The 24,608-nt window shown below is 44.1% G+C and overlaps 1 protein-coding gene across 3 annotated transcripts in view; it reads right to left on the bottom strand.

The window, feature by feature from the left end:
• The window catches only part of LOC310953474 (bone morphogenetic protein receptor type-1A-like), a 59,225-nt gene that overhangs the window by 31,905 nt on the left and 2,712 nt on the right, over positions 1 to 24,608 (bottom strand). For 2 of the 3 annotated variants that reach the window (XM_083922519.1, XM_083922521.1), the window contains exon 2: positions 2,144 to 2,258. The gene's annotated coding sequence lies outside the window, so the exon portion shown is untranslated. Of the gene's footprint in view, positions 1 to 2,143; positions 2,259 to 7,285; positions 7,356 to 24,608 lie in introns of those variants that run through there. The other variant, XM_083922520.1, reaches the window with a different exon arrangement.

The raw sequence follows: 24,608 nt of genomic DNA, 5'->3' as shown, positions 1-24,608 counted from the left end.
AAACTTACTTCACTGATCTTTAAAAAGTGTCTGAACGCCAGTTACAAAGGTTCCTACAGCTTAAACAAGTTACATTTAAGACTTTTTGATACCACACTTAATGATATGTAAGACCAGTTTGAGAAAAAACAAAACTAAATCGATGTCAGTGATTTATGGGCGCACTCACACTGTCCGTCCGTAAAGTGTCCAAGCACGTTTCACGGCTAAAGTCTGGTTCCTTTGACCAGTGTGAGTGCAAACGTACCACGTCTAGGAGCGGCACGCTTGCCGCCCACGGCCCGTTTGGGAGAGGTGGGCTTTTGTAAAGCGCGTTTGCACGTGTACGAGCACGAGCATGCGCACGTGTACAAGCACGAGCACGAGGCCTACGGCGGTTCTGAGGTCATTTCCTGTGCGCCTGTTGGGACATAGAAAAAAGAAGGAGGGACCATGCGCGGACATTTAAAACAATGGCGGTGAAAGGTTGACGTTGGTGTGATGCGGAGGTGGAGTGTTTACTGCAGATTTGGTCGATGAAAAGATTCAAAAACAGTCGACAAGACGCACAAAAACTCTGAGGTCTACGGAAAGATCTGGAAACAAAGCCACGCATCGCCATGACGTCATCAATGCGTGTGACGTGTTACGGCGTGATGACGTATAGGCAGCAAGAAGCATTCTCCGAGGCCCAGGTAGTGGGAGTACAAACGGGCCTGGGCCGCAAAACTGTGGACAAAACTGAATATCTTTGGCTTTTTAGTCTAAAAGTGTAATTAATAACCTGGAAATACAGAAATATAATGAATTCTAAAAAATGTTTTCAACACGTAAATATCTATAAAACCTGATGCTAATTAAAAAAGCAATCAATGAAACAAATACTTGCTAACCCGTCTGCACATCAACGGATGTATAAACTCTCCAGGACTGACAGACAGACACCACACACACACACACACACAATCTTTCCTCACATCAAGGCATGACTTCACCTTTCACACACATACATGTATGAACACACACACACACACTTTCTCTTTGTAAGGCATTACTTCACCTATATACACACACACCCACACACACACACTGACACACACAGATCCAGACGCAGCCTTCGGGGCTCGTATAATCACCGCTCTTCCTGCTCTGTGGTTATTAATTAAACCAGATGACAGCTCAAATGACCCAATCACAGCCTGTAATTAAAAGTCAGGAAGCCTCCTGATTGGCCGGCTCTGCCTTCAGCACCGGGGTCGAGGGTTAATCTCCTCAAAGAGCAGGAGGAGGAGGAGGAGAGGGAGAGCAGGATTGGCTAATCAAGTTTTAAAAAAAAACAGTAATCAATGGTGTGTGTGCTCGTACCACAAAGAGATGTTTGTTTACATTTCCCCCTGAGTGTGTGTGTGTGTGTGTGTCTGTGTGTGTGTGTGTGTTGGAGACACAAGGTAAAGCCCACCAGTAATGTTTTTCATGTGAAAACAATAAACATCCTGCAGACGTTACACACTCAACTAAAAACCAGATTATCTTCAGGTTAAGGGCGTACTCTTTTAAACACCATGGAAACACCGTACCCCGGGTAAAATCGGAGTTCTTATACCCCGGGAAACGGACCTAGAGAACTTCTTCAGTTCCCGATTATTCGTGCATGTAAACAGCGTTCTCAGACTATTGTCGGGTTTCTTGTCTGCGCATGCTCCCCACTCTGCGGTGGTGGCTTTTGACCCTGAAATAGAATAAACCAGGAAGCAACGGCGCCGAAAACAACGTGAAAAAAACAACAATAATAGAGCGTCCCCTTTAAACCAAGGGAGAACTTGGCAACCGCAACTAACATCACTACCAAGAAGAGCCGTTTCTGTCGTAATTCTGTCCAAAAGTCGGCTGTTTGTAATTCTGACAAAGGTGGAACGGGAAAAAAGGTGTATTCAGAGCAGCTGTATGTTGGTGGAGCGCCCCCTACTGTACCGGAGGAAGAGTTACTCCGTCATTTTCCCATTCAACGCACGCATGTATACGAGGGGAACTTCAATAATCTGATTATTCCCTAAACCAGGGTAAGGCCTTTTGTGTGTGTGTGTGTGTGTGTGTGTGTGTGTGTGTGTGTGTGTGTGTGTGTGTGTGTGTGTGTGTGTGTGTGTGTGTGTGTGTGTTTCCGTACCTGACTGGTGGCTCCATGGTAGAACAGTGTGTGTGTCGGTGCACGGCTCCATGGGACATGTAGTCTTGAAGCGGAGGAAGCTGGTCGGATTCAGACCAACATCACTGCCACCGACCTGTCAGAGGCAAAGACGGAAGATCAGACAAATGTGTGTTAAATTTCATCCTTCAGTGACTCCTAGCATCCTTCAGCGACTCCTAGCATCCTTCAGCGACTCCTAGCATCCTTCAGCGACTCCTAGCATCCTTCAGTGACTCTTAGCATCCTTATATGACACCTAGCATCCTTCAGTGACTCTTAGCATCCTTCAGTGACTCTTAGCATCCTTCAACGACTCTTAGCATCCTTCAACGACTCTTAGCATCCTTCAACGACTCTTAGCATCCTTCAACGACTCTTAGCATCCTTCAACGACTCTTAGCATCCTTCAACGACTCTTAGCATCCTTCAACGACTCTTAGCATCCTTCAACGACTCTTAGCATCCTTCAACGACTCCTAGCATCCTTCAGTGCCTCCTAGCATCCTTCAGTGACTCCTAGCATCCTTCAGTGACTCTCAGCATCCTTCAATGACTCCTAGCATCCTTCAACGACTCCTAGCATCCTTCAACGACTCCTAGCATCCTTCAACGACTCTTAGCATCCTTCAATGACTCTTAGCATCCTTCAGTGACTCCTAGCATCCTTCGGTGACTCCTAGCATCCTTCAGTGACTCCTAGCATCCTTCAGTGACTCTCAGCATCCTACAATGACTCCTAGCATCCTTCAACGACTCCTAGCATCCTTCAACGACTCCTAGCATCCTTCAACGACTCCTAGCATCCTTCAACGACTCCTAGCATCCTTCAATGACTCTTAGCTTTACTAGGGGTGTCCATAGTGGAATCTGATTGGTCGCGTCTTTCCTGTCGTCGACTAATCGTCAAATCAGTTGTGTTTTTTTTTGCTCATGAAAAACCCTCTGATCCGGCGGCGAGTCGGGGACATGAAGCAGACGGCGGTGGGTGCACGCGAGTCCAGCGCTGCATGGTCACGCGTGTCAGGCAGACGGTTACTGAGAGATGGGAGTTCTGATAGGAGCATCTCTTTAAAAGTGTTTGTTGTTAGAACATAAATGTGTTTTGTTTGCATCCTTCTTTGACAACAGCTGACGGCGTATTTAGAACCGTAGTTTCACTTTCATGGCACTGTGTCAGACTGTGTCGGATTGAACGTCTATAATGAAAAACAACAAATGAGCAAATATTCAAAGTAAATGAAGCAGATGATGAAACGGAAGCAGACTGTTGTGTTTCTGACGCCCAGATTAATTTTAAAGCCCAGCCACGATGCTCTCTGACGGTGCTGGATCCTGGACAGGACAACTTAGTCTACGCGGGGGTTATTCCTGCACACTAGGAGCGTGCTCACACTGTCCTCCCGGACCGCGACCCGGACTTTAGGGTACTTGTCCCCCCTCCCTCTCCCCCCCGCGCCCCACCCCCGTTTGTACTCACACTGCCAGGGCCGACCAATGCTTCTTGCTGTCCATACGCCATCACGCCGTAACACGTCACACGCATTGATCGCGTGTGTGTGGCTTTGTTTACAAATCTTTCCACAGACGTCGGAGTTTTTGTGCGTCTTGTCGACTGTTTTTGAATATTTTCATCAACCAAATCTGCAGTAAACACTCCACCTCCGCATCACACCAACGTGAACCTTTCACCGCCATTGCTGTTGTTGTTAAATGTCCGCGCATGGTCCGTCCTTCTATTTACATGTCCGAACAGGCGGACATAACGCTACTGCCGTAGGGCTCGTGCTCGTGCACGTGCGCACGTTCGTGCTCGTACATGTGCAAACGGCTCCGCTAAAGCCCACCTCTTTCAAGTTGAGCGCGGAGCGGGTGCACTCACATGGCTTAAAGGTACTAGACTTTAGCTGAAAAAACGGTTTTGGCCGCGGCCACAATGACAGTGTGAGCACGCTCTAAGATTAAAAGCACATGACTTATTTTTACATTTTTAGCAACAGGATTTATTATAATGGCCTATTTGGGTATAAACATAATCCTATTTATCATGGTTTATTGGGAGAAACCAAGTATTTATATGTAAAAATCAGACATTCAGCACCCCCAGAGCCAGAATGGAATAATCCATAGTTTCATAACCACATTTTACACATTTTGCAAGTCGAATCAGAGAGAATCGTCGACAATTCTGGGTCCGCCCTAGATTTTACTGTAAAAGGAAATTGTGATATGATATTGTTGCCCCCCGCCCCTACTCTCATTGACTCCTTGCATCCTCTTGGTTCCTCTCACCCACTCCTCAAGTCCAACGACTAATGGAAGCTTCTTTAACACCACAACCCTCCGAGGACTCGTGAAAAATCATGCAAGATTCATCTGACTCCTCGAGGACACATAAACACTCCTTGCCTCCTCTTAAGTCCACTATAACATCCTCAAGAACCAGAGGAACCGCCGTACAGAACCTCCCCGAGGAGTCCCGGGCCTGAGTCCGCTCCGTCATCAGATCAGTGTTGATGTCAGTGTGTTTGTACAGAGATAAGTGGAGCAGTGTGGCCGACAGTCGGAGCCTCCTCCTCCTCCTCTTGGGTTCGTTTCGTCCCCTCCGACACAGAAGCCTCTTTATTTGACAGCGCGGAGTTTCTCAAAGGAGGCTTTATTTAGTCAAGGAGGCAGACGTCAGGGGAGTGAGTTAATATTCACACCCAGAGAGCGCAGAGAGGCGCTTTATTGAGTCTGTGCAGAGATACTGCAAACAGAGCAGGAAGCCGCAGCCAAACTAACACAATTAAACTCCTGACGTCAGGATTTAGAGTCGCTGCACACGCGAAGACACTTACAGCAACTCTTTAGTGTAACAACATGTTTACGTCATATTATACAATCAAACTCGACTCATATAGGGTTATTAAAACTAGTTTTAGAGGGAAAAACATGCACCAATATGACTCTGCAAAGGTATCATCAAGGCTGCTTTCTAAAAAGAATCACTTTACTGAAGAATATTTAACATTTTTATGCATTATTATACATACAATGCATTACACTGTCAACCAATTTGGTAGAAATTAACACTGATACGTCCTTAAGCTGCTACGGTGTGTGTGCATGTGTGTGCGTAAGCTTGTTGTTTTAAATGTGTCTTTTAAAGATCTAGCCTTTTCTTTTTGATGCTTTTAATGTTAAAGTATTTCTGCACAGGGACTGCACTGTAATTTTTGTTGTACTGGTACAATGACAACAAAGACAATTCAATTCGATCATGTAAAGAAAAAAGAAAAACAAAATAAATAGCTAAATAGCCAGTGTAGTGCAGTATCAGTCAATTGCTTACCATTTAAATAATTAAAATGAAACCATTTCTACTCCATGCATCGTTTTCTGTATTATATGTTCTGCTAGAAGATGTTTCCACAGCTGCACACATCAGAAAGTGTACTGTATAGATTCCTATTTATGTCCAACACGCAGACAAAATAAGGATTATGATCTAAAAACCTTTAATAAAACATCTGAGCATCTTTTAACATGCAAATCACCAGAGGCATGTCCCCTACTGAGCAAAATAACTTTTTTTTAATCTAAATGCATTTCATATTTTTACTAAATTAAACATTTTCTCCAAATACACTGCAAGAAATAAGTGAAGTCATTTAAAGTGTGAAGATTTAAAGTGTAATTCTGGCGTAAAATCATCCCCTGGTTATTTTAGGCACTTACACATCAAATAAACCATCAAGACAGTTTTTTTGTGTGTAACAACCAATAATGAAGCAATCCGGGAGAGTCGCTAACAGCCGGGCGTGGCTAACAGTGATTAGCTCGGGGCAGTACGGTGAAGGCATTCAAAGGTCTTTTTTAACCACTAATGCTGCTGAAAATAACAGCAAACCTCTGCAGCAGCATGAGAAGAGTCCCTACACACTAAACAAAGCACCAATGGGCTCCTTCCTTTGGGATTGACTTTGGTAATCCACTGTAATGGACTTTACTATGAGAGGAGCTGGTACAGGGGCCAGTAGGTAAGTCTTTAAAACACTCTTTTAATAAACTCTGGCTTCACTAACTACGTTGTTGCTGCTTTGTTTTGTGTGTAGGGACTCTTCTCATGCTGCTGCAGAGGTTTGCTGTTATTTTCAGCAGCATTAGTGGTTAAAAAAGACCTTTGAATGCCTTCACCGTGCTGCCCCGAGCTAATCACTGTTAGCAATGTCCGGCTGTTAGCGACTGGGGTTTACTTATGAATCTACAGATGTTATTACTGTACTAACACTGGCTGACATTTTTTCGTTGCAATCCAAAATTCATATTTCTTGTAGCCCTGATGTCTCGTGAAGATCTAGACTAAAGTAGACCCATGATGGGGCCAACATATTGAGTCAAAAAAAGGTATGAGGGTATGAACGACTGGGGTGAAAATTCAGCCGTGAACAGCAGCTCTTCAGTACGGCGTGGAGGGTCTGAACCCGCCTCGCACTAACACCACCCTGCTGCCGCCAAAACTAACACACTCAGCTGGAAAAACGCATTCAAGAACAGTTTGGGAAACTGTCTATGAGCTGACCAGTAGCTTTAGTGTGTGTGTGTGTGTGTGTGTGTGTGTGTGTGTGTGTGTGTGTGTGTAAGTTATTATAGAACAGACGAGGAGAAAATAGATGTCCGAAGACGGGGGCTGAGAGCGGTCACGAGGTTGGCGAGAAAAACAGCTGCTGCGTTTTCTGTCCAACACACACACACACGAACACCCACACACACATGATCTCACACACACACACACACAGATTTTATGGATGGAGAGGCGGTGCCAAGAAAAAGAGACAGACAGAGGGAAAAACAGATCTCCCACACACGAGGGTGAAGCGAAGTGAAACGCAGCTCTGCTCTTTCTCCGACTATTTTTAAGTGAACGATGACGAATTCTCACAGCTGAGTGGAAACAGAAATACATCTAAAAAACAAGGTTTCACCCCCAAAATTAAGGGGAAACGTGCGGTTGAAATATATAAACATGGAGTTTATACACACACAGGAAAGAGTAGGAGCAGATTATGCTGTTTATAATAGAAACAACAGCAAAAGAAAGGTGAGAAACGACAGGTGTCCGAGCCAACACGAAGAAAATACCTGATATTTTTAACGCATCCGTATCAGAGCTCTACGGTGTTCCGCGGAGTTTCTCCACGGCCTCTTTACGCGTTTCTGCATCCTGGAAAAACTCATGTTCCATTTGTTCTGGCAGTTACATCAGGCTCCAGATTTCCAGACGTCACGGCCCTGTGACGACCAATCGCCGCCGTTTATCTCGTGTAGGGGCGGGTCTAAGACGGTGACTGACAGCGTCGCCGTCCAGTCTGCGGCGCCGCTTTAACGCAGATGGAGCTGTCAAACTAGACGGCGCTGATCCAACATGACTCGATAACGCTGTTACTGTGTTCAGGACCAGTTCAGTGTTTAGTTTCTGTAACTTAATAAAGTTTATTTTGTTTCCACTGTGTCGCTGTGATTGGTTTTTGCTTTATTCAATTGTTTCTAGAAGCATTTTGATTTTAACTCTGAGCGCGTCATCGTTCTCTGTTGTGTTTCTTTGCTTAGTTGTTTATTTTATTTACTCAGTTTATTTTCTTCAGGTGTTTTTCTTTACTTTGTTTATTTTCTTTACTGTTTCTTGTCTTTATTTTTTTTATTTTATTAACTGTTAGTTTTCTTTTACTGTGTTTTTCTTTATTTTTCGTTGTTTCTTATCTTTACATTCTTTTATTTACCTTGTTTTTTTATTCAGGTGTCTTTTCTTTACTGTTTTTATTTTCTTTGCTGTTCTTTGTGTTTATTTTATTCACTGTTTATTTATCTTTCTTTACGGTTTATTTCCTTTACTTTGTTTTTCTTTGTTTATTTTACTAACTTTATTTTCCTTACTGTTTATTGTCCTTACTTTTCTTTGTGTTTATTTTCTTTACCTCGTTTCTTTTGTCTTTATAGTGAACTGTGCTCCTTTACTGTGTTCTTTACTGTGTTCCTTTACTGTCCTGGGATGTTTACGATGTCATAAAATGTTTATAATTTGCAGAGGGAAATACTTGAGATGGGTGTGTTCTTGTCATTCTTATTCAGTGTTTAACCCTAACACTTGAAAATAACAGGTACATGAATGAAAACCGTCCTGTCGCCGGTCAGATGATGAGGATGTTTTTATGGATTAATGCTTCTCAATCATTTTCGGTTCACAAAAAGTAAACCTCTGCATAACATGGTGTCTTTATTAACATTAAAGAAAAAGCACGTTTGCACATGTACGAGCACGAGCGTACGCACGTGTACGAGCACAAGGCCTACGGCGGTGAAAGGTTCACGTTGGTGTGATGCGGAGGTGGAGTGTTTACTGCAGATTTGGTCGATGAAAAGATTCAAAAACAGTCGACAAGACGCACAAAAACTCCGAGGTCTACGGAAAGATCTGGAAACAAAGCCACGCATCGCCATGACGTCATCAATGCGTGTGACGTGTTACGGCGTGATGACGTATAGGCAGCAAGAAGCATTCTCCGAGGCCCAGGTAGTGTGAGTACAAACGGGCCTGGAGGGGGGGACAAGGACCCTAAAGCACGGGGCACGGGACGGAGGCACAGTGGGAGCGCGCCCTGAAACACACCAAGCAGCCATGTAAACAAACCCAAGAGTGTGAGAGAGACGCACAATGACAATGACCTCATCTTCCTCCTCTCGACATGTATTTGATATCCCTCTAATTCAACATGAAATTAAGCAAATAGCCAGCTGGAAGACATTGCAATACAAGAGAAACCAGATTTTAATGTATTCAGAAAACAAGCTCCAAGTTCAATATGTGCAGTTCAGGAAACAAAGACCTTTCCAAACCTGCAGAGACAGTGAGATAGTATCTTCACATCTTTACCGCGGGCTATGAAAGATATTACCCTGTCGTGTAAAAGATCCAAACAGCACAAAAAAAAGCACAGTTTGATTATTTCCAGGCTCAATTTTAACCCCCACACCAGTCATTTCAGCAGCGGAGTAACTGGAGATGTTTTCCAGAGTTCCTCGTCTGTTTTGAAGCGTAAAAACTGCTCCGAGGCAGCTGATGGTTACATGCAAATTCCTAACTGCGTCCGAGCGACGTGTCAGAGGAAGGTGTGAAACCACAGTCTGACGGGAAAGTTGTGAAACCAGTCCTCCTCACGTACGGAGGGCAGGCGGGCGGGCGGAGGTATGCAGGCTGTGATGGTGCACAAACACACAAACACGAGCAGAGACGCACAGCAGAGCTCTGGAGAACAAACACAGACTGCTTTTCTGCTAAAATCTATAAACTGGAATAAGTTTTGTTTTGGACTAGTGGTCAAAAACAGGATACTTTAAAATCTTGAACTTTAGGTAGTTGTGATTGACTTCATTCCCTATTTTCCTCAAACAAATTCTTATTATTCTGGAGCATAGTATTAGCTGCTACGGTGTGTGTGTGTGTGTGTGTGTGTGTGTGTGTGTGTGTGTGTGTGTGTGTATAAGCTTGTCGTGTTAAATGTGTATTTTAAAGGTCTAGTCTTTTTCCTTTTGATTCTTTTATTGTTGAATTATTTCTGCACTTTAAGGGATTGTCCTGTAAATGTCGTTGTACTGATACAATGACGATAAAGACGATGCATTAATCAAGATTAATCAATAAAATAATTATTAGTTGCGGCGCCGTTTGTCTGTGACGTCTCTCACTTTGGATAAAAAGTCCAGTATGAAGCTTCTGGCACAGTTTTAAGACACTTTACCCTAAACTTTTTAAATCTTCATAGTTTTGACTCTATTTTTGAAGCAGATTGGGGTTTTTAGTCATGTGGATCTTAAGTTCACAGAGAAACAAGCGGAGCGGACGAGTCAAAAAGCGTCAGAGAAACACTGATGTTTAACGTGAAACTGCTTTATTCGGTGTTTTAATCAGCCGGCCTATTTGTTTTGGAGAGGACGAGACATTTGTCGTAAAAACCTCCTGAGTGGTGAACACTGAGAAAAGCTCCTGTGACAACAACTCCCATGATCCCACGCTGCTTCCCCACGTCACCAAACGGCGTCTCGGTTTACCTTTATTTATGACCTGAGCGCTGAAGAACCTCCTGAACCACTCTTTAAACTCTGTCCTTGTCGTTTGCTGCTGTCCATCAGTGTTATGGATTTTTTTTCGGGGGGTGAATCCTGCTGCGAACCCATTTCTGAGCGGGACGCGAGCGGCAGAAAATGACATTTTGTGTGTTTAAAAGGTGCCATTAAGAGTATTAAGAGTAAAGTTTGAAATTCAGTGATCGATTCACCTCACCTGACGTAAAAGACAGGGGTAACCATGACGTCTGAAGGTTCGTTTCCTCCTCAGTTTTGCCGTTTCTAGTCCAATAAGAGCATGTTGTTGCCAGGAAACAGCAGAAGATGCTCTGTATCCTGTCAATCACTTAATTATGTGTTGCTAGCAGGACGGCCCACCAACATCTTCCCATAAGAGCGACTGCAGGCCATAGAGAGTCTTCAGCGTGTGTGTGTGTGTGTGTGTGTGTGTGTGTGGCTGTTGGGTTGCAGGAAGTGGAAGCGAGGCTTTCCGATTTTGATCGCAGCAGTTAAAGCCGCCGGCTTTCGCAAAACCAACAGAGGAAGACGAGAGCAGAGGGACGAGAGTGGAGGCTGGGAGGAGAGACTAATGCCATCAAAGTCGACCAGCAGCCAGAGCTAATTGAAATTAAAGAGCAGAAACGAGGAGGTGGGGAGGGAGGGACGCGGGGAGGGGATGGGCCGCAGTCAGGAGCCCAGGCGGAGTGGGAAAACTCAGCGAAGAGGGCTGACATTTCCTCATGGCTGCAGCCTGCAGCACGGCCAAGAATATAAAACAGTCTGGCCTGAAAAGCATCCTCCTGCAGTTTACCCGTGTGATGACGGGGGCAGAAACAGGGTGACTAAAGCAGGGCTGGGCAATCCTGCTCCTGGAGAGTCACTGTCCTGCATGTTTTAGGTTTCTCCCCACCCTAACACATGTAGGACAGTGACCCTCCAGGACCGGAGTTGCCTACCCCTGGTCTAAAGCCATTCACGACACAATTTCGGCGATAAACTGTGCTTACAAGAGACGCCATCGTGGTGACAAACAGTTTACAAAGTTTGGATGTCAGTTTCCTTACAATCACAGTTTTAAGGCACCTGAAAACTGGCGTCTAACCGCCCTGTGATCCACTCCAGAATGTAATGGTTTCTTCCTCAGCCAATGCTACCTCCATTTAATTAAAGGTAGAATTTGTAAAAATCTTCATTAAAGGCTTTATTTAAAAGAAAATACCCCCACAGGGTGTTTTTAGGGGCACAGAATGAAAGTCATATACATACTTTCCACCTTCTGCAGACTTGTACCGGGTGTGCAGCTACGATGTTGCGTGCGTTGTCGTCAACCTGCGCGGTAGTCAGCTGTTAACCTGCACACTGTGCGTAGAGCAGCTGATAGAACTTTCCAGTCTTCATCAATATAGTGGATTGTGTGTCCACCGCAGTAGCAAGTTGAGTTTTAAGCTTGTTTTTACCTGCTACATTTGTGGCCGTCACCATCGGAGCTCACAACGGAGAATTGGTTATTAACACCCCTACTATATAGTGAAGACCCTTCGACCCGGCCGGACAGAAGATCTATACGATCACTTCAGTTTCAAGATCAGCGTCACTGGTTCAGCGTCGGACCAAATGAGTTATGCCGTTGAATAATGGACAGAAACATTATGATCTCACAGTGAAGTTGACCTTTTGCATTAAAAATGACATCACTACTTAATTTTATCCTGTTACATGAAATGTTGTCGTATCGAATGAGTGTATGGCGTTTTTTTGGTTGTGGTTAAAAACAGGTTTGCGAGGTCACGGTGGTCTTTTGAACTCTTAAATCTCGTCAGTACACTACACCCTTGAGTCCAGGTAGACATTTGTGCCAAATTCCAATTAATTACTGAGATATCTGAACGAGAATGGGACGGACAGACAACCTGAAAACACACGTAGGTCCGGCCAATCGTCCGTGCGGAGGCGTGATAATAAAGAGGAAGATCAAAACAAGCTTGTTTTATTACCGCAAACATGTCGACAAAAGCTCATTTGAACATGATCTCATGGCGTACTCACACTGTCCTTCCGCACCGGGCCAAAACCAGTTTTTAGGCTAAAGCCTAGTGCGTTTGACCAGTGTGAGTGCACCCGCTCCACGCATAACTGCGGTCAGCGTGCCGTCCACGGCCCGCCTGAGAGGGGTGGGCTTTTGTAGAGAGCGTTTGCACATGCACGAGCGTGCACACGTGTACGAGCACGAGGCCTACGACGGTTCTGAGGTCATTTCCTGTGCGCCTGTTGGGACATAGAAAAAAGAAGGAGGGACCATGCGCGGACATTTCAAACAATGGCGGTGAAAGGTTCACGTTGGTGTGATGCGGAGGTGGAGTGTTTACTGCAGATTTGGTCGATGAAAAGATTCAAAAACAGTCGACAAGACGCACAAAAACTCTGAGGTCTACGGAAAGATTTGAAAACAAAGCCACGCATCGCCATGACGTCATCAATGCGTGTGACGTGTTACGGTGTGACAGCAAGCAAGAAGCATTCTCCGAGGCCCAGGTAGTGTGAGTACAAACGGGCCTGGGGCGCGGTGGGACAAGGACCCTAAAGCACGGGCCGCGGTGCGGAAGGACAGTGTGAGTGCGTCCTCAAATACTCGAGAACCCGCGTGTAAACCAGCTTTAATCCGGACTGAAAGTCTTTCGTCTGAACTCCCATTAGCACCAGATTACAGAGTGCACAGAGCGAAGCCGTAAAGTAATTTACACTAAACAGGCTTTTCACCTAAAACAGGAACGCTAAGAAAGCTGTTTGACTGTTGGCCTTTACGGTTTTAAATCAAAAACAGAGATTTTAACACGAAAACAAAGATCTTCATCCTCCTCATGTGCGACCAATCATCAGATAAGCTCAACTTTAAAAACAATAGTGATCACATTAAGCTTCTCAGCTTTGTCCAGATTTAAAAAGAATACATCTGGCTTAATCTGTATTGCAGACGTGAGTTCCCTCTCGTTCGTGAACGGGTGAAATCTACATGAACTCGGCGTTAAAAAAGTGCACAAATCACTTCGCCATGTGACCAGCCTAACCTCTTCACGCAGAAGCGCCCTGAAAACCCGACAGCCGACGGTATTTGCTCGTGTCACTGTAGAGCCGGTCGGACCGTCTAATCCAGGCGCGGGGGAAGGAGACGGCTCTGTTAGTGGAGATCTGACAAGGGGGTTCAGGGGTCAGGGGGTCGGGATGGAGGTCAGGGGCCAGCGCCACTTCAGAGGGATCACTGCACCTATCAGGTCGGAGGATTACTGAGAAAGGAAAAGCAAATCCCCCTCAAGAATGAAGGAGGAACGCAACACAACCAGGAGGTCTGAAAGGCATCCATGTTGTGCTCTGGTTCACGTTTAGTGCTCCTTAAATTTTAGAGCTAAAGAACCACAGACTAGTTTAGGTTTTCCCGTTTGAAAGGAAGCGATTTCCCCTTTAATTGAAGCCATTTATTGGACTTTGATGCACTTTGGATGGTTTTTGGGCTTGTATCACTTTTACCAACTCGCGTTTGTGTGATCCAGAGTAACCGATAATCAAACTTTCTACCTAAACACGTTATTTAATGTACTGACAGGGTAATCAGGTAATCTGCTGGCTTATAAATGTCTAATTTAGAAGGATTAAAACACTCTAAATCAGGGAGGTTAGAGTCAAAGAGACTTTGCAAAGAAAAAGTGGGAATACAACAGAGATTATCTCATTATTACTGATTAATCTCCAGATTCTGCTCTTAAATAATCACAGATCTTGGTCAGAAAATAGGGGAAAACATCCGTCACGGTTTAATTTCACTTCACAGGGTCTCAATCCCAACCGTCCAAACCCAAAACGAGATTACAGCTCACGGTTACAGGAAACAGCTGAAACACAAAGGCCAAATTATCGCCTTTACTGAAGACACAACTGAGACCAAAGTGACCTCCAGGAGTCAAACGCTGGACAAGACGACGAGTTAATCCCGTACAGTCGAAATACGATAAAGCCGTTGTTCTGTGATGTCGTGAGCTCTAAATAAAGATCCGCGGTTTGGTGAAACCCGTCACATTTCTGAACTCTTTGGGAGAACGCCGTCCCGTCCGCTGCCCTTCATGTGACCACACGGCTGCAAATAATCACAATTTCACAGCGGGTCCTCCATTAGAATAAAGAGGGGACGGTTTTTCCCATTCCTCACATCGAGCCACTGCGGTGAGGTGGATCTGAATTATTCACTGGGATGGGATGGGTGTATTTAAAGCAGAGATCAATACCATTAAAAAGGACAGCGAGCTGCTTCGACCTTCAGCTGGAGTCGAACGAAGCATCAGAGACCAGAGTTGCATGGCGTGTCAACCAGACCATGTCTTTAACGTGCTGCAAAATAAAAAATAATAATAATACAGTGTTTCCCCAAGGTTTGCAGAAGGAGGGGGACGGGACGATTTAATGGTTCGGTTCGTATTAAAGGTCAATCCACACATGGACAAATGAATCAGTGTTAAAGGCGTTAAAATCACCACACAGACGGATCAGAATCCGTTAATTCATTCATTCATCTTCAACCTCTTGTTCCTGTCGGGGTCGCGGGGGGCTGGAGCCGAGCTGACATCGGGCGTGAGGCGGGGTCCACCCTGGACAGGACGCCAGTCTATCACAGGACACATAGAGACGAACAGAGACAGACAACCATTCACACCTACGGGTGATTTAGAGTCATCAATGAACCGAACACCTGCACGTCTTTGGACTGTGGGAGGAAACCGGAGAACCCGGAGAAAACCCACGCAGACACGGGGAGAACATGCAAACTCCACACAGAAGGGCCCGAGCCGGGATTCGAACCAGCAACCCTCTCGCTGTGAAACTCAGTTTAAATCAGTGTTTCACACGATGAGCTACACTCGGCATCAGAACATGTATTTTTATTAACTGTCCAAAAGGTCCAAATAATGTTCTCCGACAGAAACAGAACTAAGTTTAATCAAAAATCAACAAAATAAAGAAAGAATTTCACTTTGTTTAATTCTGTTTTAGTTGTTTTGTAGGAGTGAATCTTCTCAAACTAAATAATAAAGGATTTCTGAGAAGTTTCAGTTTCGTTTTCCCCGTTAGGAGTGGAGCCTTTTCACAAACGATTTAATAAGCGATCTTTGAACGAGTGAATCTCCAACGCTGTCGCAGTTTTCTGAGAATTGTAAACACGCGACCACGTAGAGACAGAATTCACACGCTGTTTTGTAAACAAGATAAATAACATGAGGCTGTTTAGTTTGTTTACTGAAAGGATAAAGAACAGAGCTGTTCTACAGGAAAGGATCCATTAACAGCTCCTGTTGGGATCTGACGCTGTTCAGAAAATACAATTACGTAAAATTAACTTGACTTTTAAGGGGGCGGGGGGTGCACAGCGCTCCCCTAATATAACGGTAGGGTAAACACTGTAATAATAATAATAATAATAACATAATATTAATAACGGCCATCAGTGAAAAGTTATCTCATTTGCAAATAGGCCGACTGGAGTCAAGACTAATGTCAGCTGATTCTGATGTCTGGCCAATAAAATCTGTGCGTTCTTACTTTAAAGTTTCTTTTTTTGTGGCTACAAAAATTGCGTGGAACGGCGCACAAACTTGCATGTTCGCCGATATCACGTAAAGCATATTAGGCAGTAGTGGAGGCATTTCTGATTGAAACTCTTTCATCAAAGAGAAGAGTATAAAGACTAGAGATGGGCGTCGTTGTTAAGACGCGATGAAACCGCAAAATATCAGAACAGGTCTGAGTTTTTAAAAAACAACGTAATTGTCAGTTTACCTCCGTCTTATCCTTTAAAAAGACTTCTAACCGATGAAAGAGATGATCGTGATCGTTCACATGTTCGGCCGTTGTGTCTGTTTTGTCTCAACGGAGCGTTTGGACCCGGAAATCTTATTTTGAAAGGGTGTTACGTCAGACTGAACAGCATGACACTGATACTTTTTGATATTTCTCTCCATAATTTGGTGCAAAAAAAAAATATATATATATAATATAAATAATTGACTGATGGGATTGTTGAGGAACGTAAACATGGATCCTGCACCAAGTCAAATTCAAGCCCTGTTCAAGCATTTAAAGGCACATTTCCATGTTTTTCCAGCACCTTACAGCCGTGATAAACTACATATTTATACAGAACAAACCTCAGTTTACTTATTATTGCACTTGCTCGTCAAATTCAATTAGATGTTACTGTGCTATAAACAACCAACATGATGTTTGGAGACAGTTTTCTACAGAAGGACGACAAATTAATCGAAAGCTAACTCCCCAGAAATATAATCACAAACTACTTTGATCATCTGCTCATCTGCAAAAGTTTATTTTCATGCAAAAATGTCAGAAAATGCTGTTTTCAGTCTCAAATATGCAGATCTCCTTTTTCTTTGTGTTATATCATATATGACAATCATATGACAGAAGATTTAAAGCACTTTATTCAAAGTCAAAGCACTTTTCAAACCTTAAAAACACACCATAATTCAAGTGTTATCAAGGATTTCCAGCACCCGTACGAACCCTGAAATCAGAACGTGCTTAAACCTCAAACCCATTTCTAAAAGTTAATATGTTCAGACTTATTTTTCGATTGTTACCTCAACTCGATAAAGTCGAGGTAACTTCTACATCAGAGTTTATCTTGAGACCGTCGAACCCGCCGCGTTGTCGTAGGTTTACCTTCGCGTGCTTCATTAAATTTGATGTGTTGCCTCCTTTGCAGGCGACTGACTTCTTACAAATATTGCATTTGGCTGCTTTGCTGTTTTCTTTCATAAATTGTGCCCCACGCTTTGGAGCGTTTCCCCTCGGTCAGCCGTGTCTCGAGAGCACAGACTGTAAACATGTCATCATTAGCGGGCGGTAGGGAAGTAGAAATGGTACAGAAACACACGGGAAATGCAGAGTGGGGCAGCGTTTGTCCAGGAGATTTATTAATATATTCGTAAAGACTGATCTAGAAGCGGTGTTCGTACCAATCCCTGAAGAGACAAAGCAAAAAATCCACAACAAACAGGAGATAAAGACAACAACAAGTGTTTTACAGCTCCACCAACAGAGCAGCCACACTCATTTCACCTCCACAGACGCATTTTACTGATTTCTGAGTCCACGTTTGATCCTTTTAGCTTTTAGTCGTCCCGAGAAACTAAAAGTCTCCCTGAAGCAGTTTCACCTTTGCCACACATCCAGGAGAATGAAAACACACGGTGCAGGATATAAAATATCTCTGCAGGGATGGCGGTAAAAAGGGGGGAGGGAGGTGAAGGAGGTGAAGAATCGTCCCTCTGTGTGCTTAGCTCCCCTTTTACTGCCTTTATTTATCTGCTGTGCTGCAGCAAAGAGGCTGGACGTATGGAGGAGGAGGAGGAGGAGAGGTGGATTGCATGTTTTCCTCCCCGGCTCAGCCACTCTGTCTCCAGGCCGCCGGGGGGAGGAGGAGGAGGGAGGCGAGGCAGACAGAGGAGACGCTGGAGATGTGAAACCTGATCTCCCTCCCTCCCTCCATCCCTCCTCCACCGCCACTGCCACCTCGCCAGAGAGCCTCCGAGACTCCCTGCGTAATCTGATCCCCAGCCTCCGAGACTGGAAACACACTCCGAGAGAGGGAGAGGTGGAGGAGGGAAGAAGAAGAAGAAAAAAAAGGAGGAATGGAAGAAAAAGAAGTAGAAAAAAGTGTGTGTGGGGGGAGGATAGAAATAGAGCGGAGGGAAAGAGAGAGATCCCCGAGCTCAGAAAACACTCCCGGGAGAGAGAAAGCTGAGGAGAAGAGGACGGAGAGACTGAAAAAGAGGAATGGAGAAAGGGAAAAGATGGGAAAAGGAGGAGAGATCTTGTAGGTCAAGACTGCAGACAAGAAACACCCAGAAAGGAAATAAAGTAGTGTGTTTGCAGAGCTCCTTCTGGCATAAAGATACTCCGTTTTTCCTCCTCATCATCATCATCATCATCATGGTTAAATGTGCAGAAATGCGCGGCTGCTTATGAGTTACGGCTCTAAAAAAGATGTAATGTGAAAAAGGGAGACACAGATGTAGAAAAACCAGGGAACAAAACAAAAACAGAAGAAAAAACACGTTGATAACTTCAGCTTTCAAATGCACTTCAAATATTTTAGGGGTAACTTTGCATTTGCAATATTTTGGGGGCACAAATCAATAGTTTATAGTGCATAAAATTGCTGTATTTTAGTGTGCACGTGCATAAAGTAACCACCATCTTCTGCCAACATGAGTGTTTTTTACTTTTTCATTAGTGTTTGCACTGAAATAAAGAAACTACAGTGAGATAAAAATCAAGAGAGACGAGAGAAGAGCAAAGTGAGAATAGAAATACATGAGAAAAATCTAAAAATAATTAGATTCAACTATATTTACAGCAAGAGGGTTTCTTCAGTGTTGTTATATGTAAAGCTGGAAACAATAATGAGATTTAAACTCTGTCGCCGGCGTATTAAATACACCTAACGCCAGATTAATTAGCCAACGTTCACTGATATAAACCCAAAATGTTCACACAATGGAACAAATACTTAATCTAAAACCAATACTGACCATTATAACCTTCATATGGGCATTTATTACAGGGCTGTTTTATTAGTTTAAGCCATGTTTACCTGATAAACTGGCAACTGAGTGTGTTAATCACAATATGGCGAATACATGAAAGATAATATTCCACTGGTTTGAGTTAAATTTATACATTTCCAGACCTCTGAACTGTGAGTTTACATCAGGACCTCTTACAGCAGCAACAAGCATGGCTGAAAGTAAAAGCAACATGGACACGAGCCAAAAAGGGAGTGATTTGAGAGTGCGGACAGAGTTTGGATATAAAAAAGGTTGGTCTACAACAAACCATGATAACATGCTTACGATGTAGGGAGAAGACGAGAGCGAGGGGGAGAATTTCAATAAACTTATTTCACCAAGTTGAGGATGTAAAGATCCAGAAATCACAACAAACAAGAACCGACTTTGTCTATAGATGTTATTATATCGTCAGAAGTTACCAAATATAAGTTACCACAAAACTACATACTACAAGACACACACTACAGGCTATCTCCACAAAGAAGCACCACTTTAAATCGTCTGTTTTATAAGAGATGAGCTCAGAAGTTTCTGATCTGACTAAAGAAATATTAGTCAACTACGAGGACGCTGAGCAAATACATGCTACAAGGTACACATGTGAGATACAAGCTATGAGATAAAAGGCAAACCCTACAAGATATAGAGTAAACACTTCAAGCTACAAGGTACAAGCTTCAAGGTAAAAGCTATTTTTAAAAAAAGGTGGCAAGTACACGCCACAAGGTCCAGAGTTTAAGGTAAAAGCTTAAAAAACGGTGCATGTTAAAAGGTACACACCCTGAGCTAAAAACTGGTACCGAGTTCAGGGCACAAGCTACAACCTCTTAAATATAAGCAACAAGATAAACAAAACAAGGTACACAGTTCAAGGACAAAGCTGCAAGCTCCCAAATATACGCTACAAAAGGTACACGCTACAAAAGGTACACAGTTCAAGGAAAAAGATGCAGGGTACACGTGACAAGGGTACACACTACAAGGTACAGAGTTTAAGGTCAAAGCTTAAAACTGGTACTAAGTTCAGGGCACAAGCTACAAGCTCTTAAATATAAGCAACAAGATAAACGCTACAAGGTACACAGTTCAAGGTAGAGCTATAAAAAGGATGCCTGTTACAAGGTACACGCCACAAGGTACACAGTTCAAGGAAAAAGATGCAGGGTACACACGACAGGGTACACGGGACAGGGTACACGCGACAAGTTACTAAATATACACAACACGAAAAATGCTACAAAAAAAAGGTACACACTACAAGGTACAGAGTCCAAGGTTAAAGCTATAAAAGGTGCATGTTACAAGGTACACACTACAAGATTAAAACTGGTACCAAGTTCAGGGCACAAGCTACAAGCTCTTAAATATAAGCAACAAGATAAACGCTACAAGGTACACAGTTCAAGGTACACAGTTCAAGGACAAAGCTGCAAGCTCCCAAATATACGCGACAAAAGGTACACGCCACAAGGTACAGAGTTTAAGGTCAAAACTTTAAAAAAAGGTACACGCCACAAGGTACAGGGTTCAAGGTACACAATTCAGGGTACACACTACAAGCTGCTAAATATACATTACACGAAAAAAGCTACAAATAGGTACAGAGTTCAAGGTAAACGCAACAGGGTACACGCTTCAGGGTACTAAATATCCACTATACGAAAAACAAAACAAGGTACACACACTACAAGGTACCGAGTTCAAGGTAAAAGCTACAAGCTCCTACATATATGCTACAAGATAAAGGCTACATGCTACAGTTCAAGGTAAACACCACAAACTACTATGTACAAGCTACAAGCTAAACGCTACCAGGTATATTGCTTTAAGGTAAATACTACCAGCTACTAAGTACAAGCTACAAGCTAAACGCTACAAGTCAAAAGCTACATGGTATTTTAGCTATAGATTGGGTTTCTTTGCATTTGATCGGCAGATTGAAGCGCGTCTCCGGATGACACCAGACTGTGCAACAGTAACATCTAACGCATGATCGGTTTAATGTAACTGGAGCTCTCTGTGGCAGCACAGAGGTCTGAACAAGGTCTGAACACGGTCTGAACACGGTCTGAACACTGTTTTACAGGCTGATATTTGATTTATCCAAACACAGCCCTGCCAGACCCCCTCAGCATTAACTGGTCTTCTCCTGGAGACGGGTCTGGTCCCAGTGCAGAGCTGCCAGCGGTGTCATTCGATAAGAATAGATCCGCAGCTTCAAACTCATCCCGCAGTTTAGACGGAGTGACACCGCAGACTAATCACTGAATGATACACAATCAGTGGGAGAGGGAGAGAGAGAGATAACATGGCGTCGGTGTCCTCGGTGGGAGTGATAGATGGGAGGACGGGCAGAAAACAAAAGTGAGGCGTCTTTGAACCTCTGTCCGTCCCTGCAGACGGCAGAATCTGTCTGTTTTCAATTTAAATATGCGAGGGATCCAAATACTCTTTGTGCCATTGCTGCGTCATGCTGCCTCTAACTGCAGCCCTGTGTCTGTGTCATTTAATACCACGCAACGTGCAAATAAATCACAATTTAAAGGGTGATTTTTAAGTATGGATTGCAGTTTAAAAGATGAAAATGTGTTTTTCTTCAGTCAAAAGCGTGTTTGACTTTGTACGAGAGCTGAAAAAGGGTCTTTTAATGCTTTTCTTTGACTTATAGGTGCGTAAACTGAATATATTTGGGCAAAACACAACATTTGGAGATGTTATCTTGAGCACCCAGAGTTGTAAACGGTATCTTTTTAATATTTCTGGGACACTCTGTAGTCCACAACATCATGAACACAACCTCGTCTCCGAACAACAACAGAAAAAAGCACGACGGAGAAGAAAGAGGTGACGAAAACACACGTGTTGAACAAAGCGTCTGTGGGCTGCAGAAGGCAGAGCGACCTCTGACTTTATTTTGACTGTTTCTCCTTCAACAATACGTCTCTTTCTATCTCTCCCTCGCTCTCTCTTGTTGTGGCGTAGCTGACTCGCAGTCAGTCACTCTGTTATTTCGGTAACAGAGATCCTGGGCTTGGCTGAGGAATGTACAGCTGTCTGGCATATGGATAATACTAGATTTTAATTTCTAACAACGCCTCCCCCTCTCTCCTTCAGCGGGAGGTAGGAGGGAAACAGAAGAGGAGGAGGAGCAGGAGGAGGAGGAGGAGGAGGAGGAGGAGGGCCTTAATGGGAAGGCTGAAGGTACAACTCACAGACCTTTTTCAGTCAAAAATAAAGGTGCACTCACGCTGTGCCTCCGTACCGTGCCCAAGCATGTTTCACGGCTAAAGACTAGTTCGTTTGACCAGTGTGAGTGCAACCGTACGGCGCCTTGCGGACCACGGCCCTTTTGGGAGAGGTGGGCTTTTGTAAAGCACGTTTGCACATGTACGAGCACGAGCGTGCACACGTGTACGAGCACGAGGCCTACGGCGGTTCTGAGGTCATTTCCTGTGCGCCTGTTGGGACGTAGAAAAAAGAAGGAGGGACCATGCGCGGACATTTCAAACAATGGCGGTGAAAGGTTCACGTTGGTGTGATGTGGAGGTGGAGTGTTTACTGCAGATTTGGTCGATGAAAAGATTCAAAATCAGTCGAAAAGACGCACAAAAACTCCGAGGTCTACGGAAAGATCTGGAAACAAAGCCACGCATCGCCATGACGTCATCAATGCGTGTGACGTGTTACGGCGTGATGACGTATAGGCAGCAAGAAGCATTCTCCGAGGCCCAGGTAGTGTGAGTACAAACTGGCCTGGGGGGGGGGACAAGGACCCTAAAGCACAGGGCACGGGACGGAGGCACAGTGGGAGGGCGCCCTAAGAGACACAGATCTTTCTGAGACACAATGTTCCTAATTTTCACAATATCACGCAGGTGTTTGACGTCCTTAAACTTGACCGACCTTTACTTTTCTGCAGACAGCTGACGACCTAACTTTACCGCCAAGTCTGCGAAACCACGTCATCACATGCACAAATTCATTCAACGCGCCGTGTGTGTGTGCGTGCGTGCGTGCGCGTGTGAGATTGTAGAGGATACGTTTGTGCGGCTGCAGAGGCGTCACCACACCGATGATCTACTGCTGTCTGTTCAGACGGGTTTATTTAATGTATAAAAGACGGCGCGGGGTTTATAAATGATAATTGGACTTAAAATAAAAGTTCAACATTTCGTCCTCTGATCGAGACACTGACGTCAGGGCTGTGACAAAAAATAGGAACATCAAATAAGAAAAGATGTTTGTTGGAATGAAGTCAGATTATGATGTAATGGATAAAAAAAGACATTTTATTTCCCCTTTTCTGACAAATTTAACTCTTCAGAAGAGGGCGACGGAAAAAAGGTTATCTTCTACTAATCAGCTCAACTAAACCTGATCCTGGAACTATTTTTGGTATCACCTCTTGAAGTTCCTGAAACGACACCAAGGACGCACTCCCACTGTGCCTCCGTACCGTGCCCGAGCACGATTCACGGCTAAAGTCTAGTTCGTTTGACCAGTGTGAGTGCAACTGTACCACGTCTAGGAGCGGCACGCTTGCCGTCCACGGCCCGTTTGGGAGAGGTGGGCTTTAGTAAAGCACGTTGCACGTGTACGAGCACGAGCGTGCGCATGTGTACGAGCACGAGGCCTACGGTGAGGTCTGAGGTCATTTCCTGTGCGCCTGTTGGGACATAGAAAAAAGAAGGAGGGACCATGCGCGGACATTTCAAACAATGGCGGTGAAAGGTTCACGTTGGTGTGATGCGGAGGTGGAGTGTTTACTGCAGATTTGGTCGATGAAAAGATTCAAAAACAGTCGACAAGACGCACAAAAACTCAGAGGTCTACGGAAAGATCTGGAAACAAAGCCACGCATCGCCATGACGTCATCAATGCGTGTGATGTATCCCCCTCCCCCCAGTGTCACATACATGCCCTTTTTCGGTCAGAGGAAATGAGGCTGAGTCAAGGACTGACAAGATGGAGACTCCCATAGGCGAGGACGACTGGATCAAGTTGAGAGAACGGACCTCGACAGAGATGCTACGTCCGTTTTTAAATTTTTTTTATGGTTTTGAATCAAACTGTGAGACGCCAAAATAATCCCAACAGCGCTCAGAAATGATCCGATGAACTGAGACACGTTTAAATTAGCAAAAAATGATCCTGTGCGGAGGAAAGTCTACGTCACAGCAGACCAGACGATTACATAACAGAGAGACACTTCAGATTTGAACCAAAACACAATAATCAACAGTTAAAGTGCTTTGTTTACAACCAGCAGACGACTGTTAAAGCAACTTCCTGTTTACACTGAAGCCGCGGACGTTAATTCATCCTCGCCACCGTTTCAATCGATACAAACAGAAACTGAACGTTTGACGCGTCCTGGAAACGTTTTAGTTCCCATCAGAATCAGGAAGTACGGAGAAAACTCCTGGTTTACATTAAATAAATAAAATAAATAAGCTTCGGTCATGAGATGCACGACACGCGACGCTCGTTTCATCACTTTTAACAGTTAAAAAAGGGGGAAATGTTTAAACTTTTGTGTTTAAACTACATTAAAAAGGCGTTTGCGGTATAAATATTAACCGCGCAGATGCTTCACCTGTTGATTTAAATAATATATCGGAGCATTTTTGTGTGAAACGGCACTAAATCTGAACAAATACGGTCAAAATCAGATCAAAATGGGGGTAAAGTGGTTTTCTGCAGCTAAA

Source organism: Echiichthys vipera (assembly GCF_963691815.1).
Source record: "Echiichthys vipera genome assembly, chromosome: 11".
In the NCBI taxonomy this organism is placed as follows: domain Eukaryota; kingdom Metazoa; phylum Chordata; class Actinopteri; order Perciformes; family Trachinidae; genus Echiichthys; species Echiichthys vipera.
The sequence above is the reverse complement of the archived record's forward strand: the minus strand, read 5'-3'. Positions and strand labels throughout refer to the sequence as shown.